This window comes from Thamnophis elegans, chromosome Z (genome assembly GCF_009769535.1).
Source record: "Thamnophis elegans isolate rThaEle1 chromosome Z, rThaEle1.pri, whole genome shotgun sequence".
NCBI lineage: Eukaryota > Metazoa > Chordata > Lepidosauria > Squamata > Colubridae > Thamnophis > Thamnophis elegans.
Window position 1 is genome coordinate 119,073,711 of NC_045558.1, and position 9,735 is coordinate 119,083,445.

Consider the following 9,735-nt stretch of genomic DNA (forward strand, 5'->3'; position numbering starts at 1 on the left):
TGAGCACCTAATAGCAATCTAAGTCTTTTGCACTATAATTTATGGACCACTCTTAGATCTAGATCTGGGACTGAAAAATAAAAATAAAAAGACAGACACTAACTGAGTTCGGCTTCTGGTAATTATATAAATTATTGTCAATTCTTGGCAGCAGAAACGGAAGAGTTCTGTCAATGCTTTCTTCCAGGATGTTGTTCAGCTTCCTGGTCTAACAACAGCCCTGAGGCTTCTTTTCAAATACTAAACTGATCCAACCCAGTTAATGGCTACATGAGTTACAGGCAGTCTTCGACTTACAACCATTCACTGAGCAACCATTTGAAATTACAACAGGTCTGAAAAAGTGACTTACAAGCAGTCTTTGCACTTATGACCGATGTAGCATTCCCATGGTCACGTGATCAAAATTCAGGCGTTTGGCAACCAGCATATATTTACGACAGATACAACATCCTGCGGTCATGCGATCTCCATTCCAATTCTTCCCACCTGGCTTCCGACAAGCAGAGTCAGAGAAGCCAGATTCACTTAACAATTATGGCAAAAAAAGGTCATAAAATTGTGTATGACTCACTTAACATCAACTTTGCTTAACAACAGAAATTCTGGTCCCAGTTGTGATCATAAGCGAAGGACTACCTGAACATTCAAATCAGTTTGTATTTGCACCATTTATATTGCTCCATCTCATGAACAACTCACTCCTACCGGTGCATGGCGGCCTTCCTCATTTATCAGCAGGAAGACTCAAATCCAATGCCACTGGCACTTAAGCAACATCTGCCCAATAACTTTAACATCAATTCCCAATGGAAAGCTGGACACATAGTTATAGGAAGACATATAAATGACCCCACAAAAAAAGAATCAAAAAAGTTTGGTACTACCAAATCAGTAATGGACAATTGTACCTCATATGGCGTCTGTCGGGACTCTATAAAAATGGGGCATAGTATCCTCCTCTCAGTATGACTGTGGGGTCTCACATCAAACTGTAGATCATGAGATGAAGGCATATACAAGTCTAATAACTGATTTTTTTTAAATTTAAACAATGCTGCACTTCGGTGGTTAGTTGTTTCAAGTTTCAAGTTTATTAGAATTTGTATGCCGCCCACTCCCATAGGGACTCTGGGCGGCTCACAACAGACAAAAAACATTTAATTTTAAAAAATAGAGATAAAAATAAAAATACAGTATTAAAATTCATATCACCCATTCCATCTAAACGGGGCTGGATATCAATCAACAGCCCCAGGCCTGCCGGAACAGCCAGGTCTTGACGGCTTTACGGAAGGCCGGGAGAGTGGTAAGGGTCCGGATCTCTGCAGGTAGATCGTTCCACAGGGCTGGCGCAGCAACAGAGAAGACCCTCCCCCGGGGAGTCGCCAGCCGGCATTGTCCGGCTGACGGCACCCGGAGGAGGCCTAACCTGTGCGATCTTGTTGGTCGTTGGGAGGTAAGTGGCAGGAGGCGGTCTCTCAGGTAGCCAGGTCCTAAATCATGAAGGGCTTTAAAAGTAACGACTAGCACCTTGTGTTGGCCTAGACGTTAATATTTTAACATAGATGTTTGGACATTTTTATTTTATTGGGTTCTACTAATCTAGCTGAAGTGTCAATTTATATTGCTAGTCCATGTACAGTATGCCATAAGCTAAATAAATAAATAAATAAATAAATAAATAAATAAATAAATAAATAAATAAATAGTTCCATCAATTTCTATGAATAAAATACTGGACAGCAATCCTACCAAGACAGCTATAAAAATTCCACATGACATTCCAAGGAATTTCATAGAAGAGAATATATATATGTAGCTCAGTTATGAACTAAAAGTTACTTAGTCAGCTAATGAAATGTCTGCTAGAAAACAACCAAGCTCAAGGAACACCAAGGACTTCCGAAGTATTTAATCTCGGGGGATAATAAGTAAATCATGACCCAAATTTCACCTTTACTAGAGATATACAACATCAGAAAGTTGGGGACTAAAAAAAAAAAGAAAATAATTTAAGGATCATTGAAATAAATGCAAATATTTTGAGGACAAACAAAGAAATATTGTGGCCTTATAAATGATGTATGATTATAGCACAAACTATTGTATAAAACTAAGAAACATACGTAGTCCAATAATATACAGTATACATTTATTGATTGAATCTAATGTCTATTGTTGTTGCAATGGAGCTACCATATAAGTTATTGAACGTTAAGGCATGTAACATCATTTGTGTTTCTTTGAAAGAAGCTGACAGGTGAAATTTTATGGTGAAAAAGTATTTTTGTAAGTTAAAACTACACAAAATATCATTTTTAATTCTGATCTATGTCCTTTATTGGGGCATATGCAAAAGGCACCTATTTTGAGGGTGGGGGGGAAGAAAAGGAGAGAAGCAGGACTCAAAATATTCATTTTTGCCCCATAAAATTTCTCTATTCAATCTCATTTTCTGAATTTGAAGAACTATTATAATCACCAGTTTTATACTTCTTTGAAGTACTGAGACAGATTTTCCCATTCTTTCACATGTTAATTTATTCTTGATTGGATGTTTTTCCAAATATAGAACATGTCTACCATTTTATGTATAATTTAAACAGAAAATATTAGTAAATATAGCATTTCCTAATCTATTTTTTAAGCTTTTCTATATGAAGACTACACAGAATGTGACCCATCATTTTACAGCAGTCATCAGACCCACCATTAAATCGCACTCCAATATTCTAAACTTTCTATGTAATATGGGAAAATGTAACCTTTTTTTACATTAGCAAGTTGAATTTTTATAGATTACAATTCAGTGGTAGTTTATGGTTGAAAGTTTGTATTAAATAAAATATCTCCTGACAAGATCACAATCTTCTGCTCCCAAGACAATAAAATTCTGGATTTCTCTGAGCAATAATCTGTTTTTAGAGGGTGGTGTAAAAACTGGTAGGAAAATGGGCCAGATATTTTCTCTGTCCCAACCTATATGACTAACATCTTTCACAATTGGCTATTATAATTGTGACTTGATTGGCTGGAACAGAATAAAACAAGGCTCATTTCTCACTACCTGATTGGATACTCTAAGCCCTATATATCTGATCTATTATAGGAGTGTCAAACTTGCCATGGGCCAGATGTACCACACACTGACCATGCCCACCTCCATTTTAGCAAAGGGGAGAAAAGTCTCGATATATCCATGTGTTGACATGATGAAACAAGTTTGACACCCCTGATCTATTATGTTTGGGTCTACGAGGGCTTGTGGTCTTTTATTCAAAAATGGAAGAATATCTTTTAAAAGGTATCTGTAGTTTTAAAAATACCAGACTTGTAGCCTGGTAGAATAATCCAGAACTCATCCAAAATATATATTGGTGCTGTTGATTTCTGAAGAAATGGACAGGGCCTCTGGGGATCATGAAAGAGAAAGTTGGTGGCTTCTGCAGAACACCTCCTAGGTCCCTTCTGCTATTCTATTCTAAAACAACCAAAAGTAAAAATATACAAGATGATTTTCTTTTAAAATGAGTGTTCTGTTTCTAAACAATTTGCATAATAAAATGTACATATCTATATAGCTGTATTGCTCAGATGTATGCAACAGCCTAAAAATATTTATCCAGAAATTCTTCTTTTTAGTAGCACACATTGCGTCATTAAGTTACCCTTTTGCTAGTTAGCTTTGCTTAGAGCTTGTTGATCTTTATATAATGAAGAGGATTTAAAGGGGGGGGTGAGATCAAACACGTATAAACAAATTGAAATTTGTGATACTCTCATAGTCCAGGATGATTGAAGAAATTACAAATATAACATAAATAAGGTTTTCTCCCTCTGAGCTACACTAAGGGCTTTTCAAAATATTATTTTTCTCCCAACTAAGGGAGCCATGAGACCAAATTTAAGATTGTTGCCAGCTGCATCTTTTTTTAATTGCACACATAAAGGTCTCCAGCTATTTTTAGAAACAATCTAGCAAGGGATTCAGCCAATGACCAGTAGGGAGGCTTCCCTAAAAATATGTGTGGTACAATTCTTTTTGAAAATCTCTTTTAAAATTGCAAACCAAACAATTAATAGCAAGAACAGTTGGATTATACTGCCTTCCAGCTGGGTCAGGGGCATCCTTTGCAAAGCTACAAGAAAGGCACTGTTAAAATTCAGATGACCAATGGATGGCAGCGATGAGATGCAGAAAAGTCATACTCTCACTGCCACCTAGTGCTCATCTGGATGTTGGCAGTCTATGTATATTTAGTCCTTGTTGAAACTGGAACCAGTAACTCGGTTAAATGAAACACTTGCTAAATAAAACCATAATTGTGCTTATAATCTTACTTGAGATTTCCATTGCCTTGAGATCAGTGAAGGTTGTGAATGTGAGGATTGGCCATAAATTTTTTTATTACCATTGTAATTGCAGATGATCGCTGTACAAGGGAGTCACTAAATAAGAACTACCTGTATGTTAGACCTAGACTTCCCTGAAATCATCCTCTGGAATAATCAGATTTTTAATTGAGAGAGCCTACCCTCAAACCTCTCTATATCTTCTGAACCATTTTCAATAATCTTCCAGACACTCTGGAAACTATGGCACTGAAAGCAAATGCATGATTTAGCACTGATCTTTCAAATCAGTGGTGGGAGACGACCGGTACACCCCAGTACAGGCGTACCAGTGCCTGCTGGTTCTGGTACGGTGCTCCGGAGGCCCGCCCGCTCACCCGCCTGCACTACTTACCTATATTTGAGCTGTTCGGGACTTCCACGCACGGAGCGTACGGCGCCAGTGCAACGCTCCACCGAGCAGCTGGAGCATTGCAAAGGCATCCCGGAATGTCACAAGCGGTAAGTATGTATGTGTGTGCTGCACACTGTGCACGAGTGTGCGCACGTTCATGTGGTGGACACCCGGTCCCGTTGCACCATACCGGAACCCACCACTGTTTCAAATAAATAAAATTTCACATTAAGGCTTCAGATAGGCCAGGGGTATCAAACTCGATTTCTTTGAGGGCCGGATCAGCATTGTAATTCTCCTTCACGGGCCGGCGGGGGTGGTGGTGGTGGCAGGGTGGGGGAGACGGGACAGACACCTTCTGCAGAACCCGGCCGATCAAAATGGGACATGCGGGGGTGTGCAGTCCCCTCTGCCCATTTTCGGCCTGAATGGACTCTTGCAGCACTCTGCTGGCTGAAAACAGGCCGACAAAGACACCGCGGGCTGGTCCTCTGATATCTCTAGGCCAGCCCCATGGGCTGGCTTTAAAAAGGCAAGCTACTGTCTCTGGCTGCCAGATTAAAATTCTGCCCCCTTTTTTACACGCTGTAACACTAATGTGCCATATCTACCAGTTTCACTTTTGCAACACTCCTCACCCAGCTATATGCTTTTGCAAGCTAAAAAGAGGCATGCAATTCACTTAAAAAATACTGCTTCTAATGACAGAAAAGTCGCTTGTTTCTGATATGCAACAATTAACTTATGCAATGCTGGCTAGTAGATATTTCATGTATCAGCTGTAGTAGCAGCAGGTCAGTTTCTCCAATATTCAGCGAAGAAAACTTTATGGGCATTTATAAACCATTTAATTTATTGTTACTTAAATAACAGAATAATAGAGTTGGAAGGGACCTTGGAGGTCTTCTAGTCCAACCCGCTTCTCAAGCAAGAAACCCCATATCATTTCAGACAAATAGTTGTCCAATTTACCAAAATATCCCAAGGAGCTCAAGTAGACATTCTCTTTATATTCGGCTTGCCCTTCCATGATGCAATTCCCTTTGGGAAGTAAGCAGCTTGAATATGCCCTTCGAATGGGGTGGTAAATAGTAAGCCAAATACAGATATGGCCGTAATGGAACCTGCCCATTATAGTTGCATGTTGTGATGGCTATTAAGTGAAGCACCTCATTTTAACACCTTCTGTCCCAGCTATCCTGAATGCAGTTTTAAACAAACATGCAGATAGATCATTAAGTGGAGCATGGGGTAACTCAGGGTTAGTGAAAACCTAGCAAAGGCCTGGGTCCATCTGCCCCAGCCCTCCAAAGGCCTCCCCTATCCATCCCTGTACTCCATGTCAAACCCTTGGGTGCTTTTTCCCACCCATATCAAGTTTCCCGGGCCTTAAGCCTGACTGAGCACCCACCAGGTCAAACACCTTCCTCATCACTTACTTTCTTAAGACTTCCGAGGCCTTTCAGACAGCTGGAACTGATCACTGGAATGGATTGGGTCTCAAAGATTTCTGAAACACTGTGCAGACTGCATTAGTGAAGCAAAATGGCTCACTTTGTCCCTTAGCCACATGTGCAATTCTGGAAATGGACCTCATATTTCCAGCAGTGCAATTGCATTCTGATATGACAGCCGCTTCTGGAATATACCATGCAGTCAAGGGGACAAACTGCTGCCTTTTTGCTGTCTTGTTGCAATCTGCACAGTGCTGTAGAAGCTTTCTGCAGCTTTCACAATCTTTCTGCAAAATTGGACAAGCTCATTAAAGCACAAAATAGAAAGGTTTGTCCCATGGCCATCATTTTGTCTCCCCCCCCCCCCAATAGACAGGACAAAATGGCACTTGCTTTTGGGTTGCTGCCATGTGGCCCAGGAACAAACCACTCCATTTTGCTGCCTTAATAAGATCTGCACAACAGTACAGAAAGCTTCTGAAAGCTGCAGAAAGATTCTGTAGCATTGTACAGACTGCATTAAGGCAGTAAAACGGAGCAGTTTGTTCTGCGCCTGCCATTTTGTTCTTTCCCTCCGCCCCCTCCCCCCAAGCGGGCAGGACAAAATGGCAGCTGCTTCTGCGTTGCTGCCATGCCCTTTTTCTGCAACACATTTGGAGATCTTCAGAAGGTGTTATCAGTGATGGGCATATGGGGAATAAGCACTTGCATGGCCCCAGAAAGGTGGAATGGGAGGGGATAGATCGAGGCAGCAGAGGTGGGTTCCTACCGCTTCAGCCAAGTTGGTAGTAACTTGGCTAGCCACGCCCTGAACCGTTTTTTTGCTTATGCGCATGCGCAGAAGCAATTTTTTTATTATTGTGAATGCGTGCATAGCACGCATCAAGCAAGTGCATCCCTGAGGAAACTGGCAGTAACAGAAGCCAGAATCCACCCTTGCACTGCAGCATTCGTGGGGTTGGTTATAAGGGCAAATGACTTTGAAATGAGGACATATCTCAATGACTACCTGCATATTATGACATCAGAGAAGAAAATTAAATATAATTAAATTTATTTTTTACTAGGACTAGTTACTATAACCTCCCCATATCTTTCTATTCTTGCAAATCATCCTTCCTTTCATCATGCCCATACACTGTTCCATACATGCCTTTTGTTATCTTGTCCTTTAAGATTTCACCAACTTCATCCACTTAAAACTTTCTTAATTTTCCCCTTCCTCTTGCCTATTCACTCTTAAATACCATATTCTCTCCATTCACTCTCATCTGACTTTATCCACACTGATTGCTCACTTTGTACACAAGCCACATTCATTCAGCCCCCATCCATTCTTGATGTAAATGAAGATTCAATCATCCAGGCCAAAAGTCTATGGCAGTGATGGCTAACCTTTTTTGCCATGGGTTCCAAAACGCAGAGGGAGTGTGGTATGTGTGTGTGCATGTGCCCAAACCCATAATTCTATGTGCCCTCCCCCTACGCATGCACGCGCAACCCCCTCCCCCATCGTTTGCCCTCCTCAGGCTCCAGAGGCTTTCTAGGAGCATGGGGAAGGCGAAAAAGGCCTCCACCCTACCCGGAAGACCCTCCAGAGACCTGGAAACGGCCCATTTCCAACTTCCGGTTTGTGCCTTGGGCTGTTTTTTTCCTGAAGCCTCCGGAATTAGAAAAATGGCCCAATGCGCAAACCAGAAGCCGGTTCCCAAACCTCCGTTTGCGCGTTCAGGAAAGCCTCCAGAAGTGAAAAATGGAGAAATGCTGAAAATGGAGGCTGAAATCATTTGGCCAATGCGTGCATGCGTGCTGGAGCTGACAGGGCAACACCTCACGTGCCACAGATTGCCATCATAGGTCTATGGGGAGTCTCAGTCATCCAGGTCATGGTTGTCCTAAAGGGGCTTTTTCAGGAGGGAACTGGACTTTGTTTTTCTTTGAAGACATTTTGCTTCTCATCCAAGAAACTTCTTCAGCTCTGACTGGATGGTGGGGAATCGAAGGATTTATATTTTAGCTTTGCACTTTGCAATGAACACCCTTAGAATGGTGTGGAGTATGAACGAATTTCCAGAAAAACTGCAGATTTCAGGAACCATTTGCACTTCAATTTGAGATGCACACAAAACAACAGCCTGTGCCTGTATTCAACAGTGAGGGTCACAGGGCAGAAAAGATCCTGCCACCAAGAAGGCTCTGCACCCATTTGCACTACTCAGGTGACCCTGAGGACACAGATAAACCTTCAAATGGCTTCAACAACTCTCTAAAAGAATGCAAATGACCAGCTGTCTGCAAGGAATATAAATCCTTGTATTCCCCTCCATCCAGTCAGAGCTTCTTGAATAAGAAGTGAAATGTCATAGCATTTTTTAAAGAAAGTTGTTTCCTCCTGAAAAAGTACCTTCAGGACATCCAGCACAAAAGTATCATAAGGAATTTGTTCAGTATTTACGGATAAAGTCGCTCGGATTCGGACAGAGCTGGACTCCAATTGCACGGTACCAGCCGAGGTACCGGGGGAAGGTCTTGAGCGTATTTCATGGATCGAGTTTCAACTTGTCTCTCCTGAGGAAGTGGACAAGGCCATGGGAGCGGTGAGTGCCTTCACTTGTAGACTGGACCCGTGCCCCTCCTGGCTGGTCTCAACCAGCAGGGAGGTGACACGCGGCTGGATCCGGACGATGTTAACACCTCTCTCCGGGAAGGAATTTTCCCGCTCCTCCTAAAGGATGCGGTGGTGAGACCCCTCCTGAAGAAACCATCTCTGGACCCAGCCATTTTGAGCAACTATCGTCCAGTCTCCAACCTGCCCTTTGTAGGGAAGGTTGGTGAGAAAGTGGTGGCCTCTCAACCCAACGGTCCTTGGATGACCGATTATCTGGATCCCTTTCAGTCGGGTTTCAGGCCTGGTTACAGCACGGAAACTGCTTTGGTTGCGCTGATCGATGATCTCTGGCGAGCCAGGGATAGGGGTCACCCCTCTATCCTTGTGCTCCTTGACCTCTCAGCGGCCTTCGATACCATCGACCATGGTATCCTTCTGCGACGGTTGCGAGAGGTGGGAGTGGGAGGCACCGTCCTCCGTGGTTCTCCTTCTACCCTCTCGGACAGGTCGCAGTCGGTGTTGGTTGGAGGGCAGAGGTTGACCCAAGGCCCCTCAATTATGGGGTGCAGCAGGGTTCGGGTCCTGTCCCCCCTCCTATTTAAACATCTACATGAAGCCGCTGGGTGAGATCATACACCGGCACGGGATTAAGTACCACCAATATGCGGACGATACGCAGTTGTATCTGTCTGCCCCGTGCCAACTCAGTGAAGCAGTGATGTGCCAGTGCCTGGAGGCTGTCAGGGTCTGGATGGGTATGAACAAGCTTGCACTCAATCTCGACAAGACCGAGTGGCTATTGATGTTCCCTCCCAAAGATTGGCCAATTATTCCATCTCTCAGGCTTGGGGGTGAAATTATACGCCCCTCAGAGAGGGTTCGCAATTTGGGAATCCTCCTGGATCCGCAGCTGACTTTAAAAC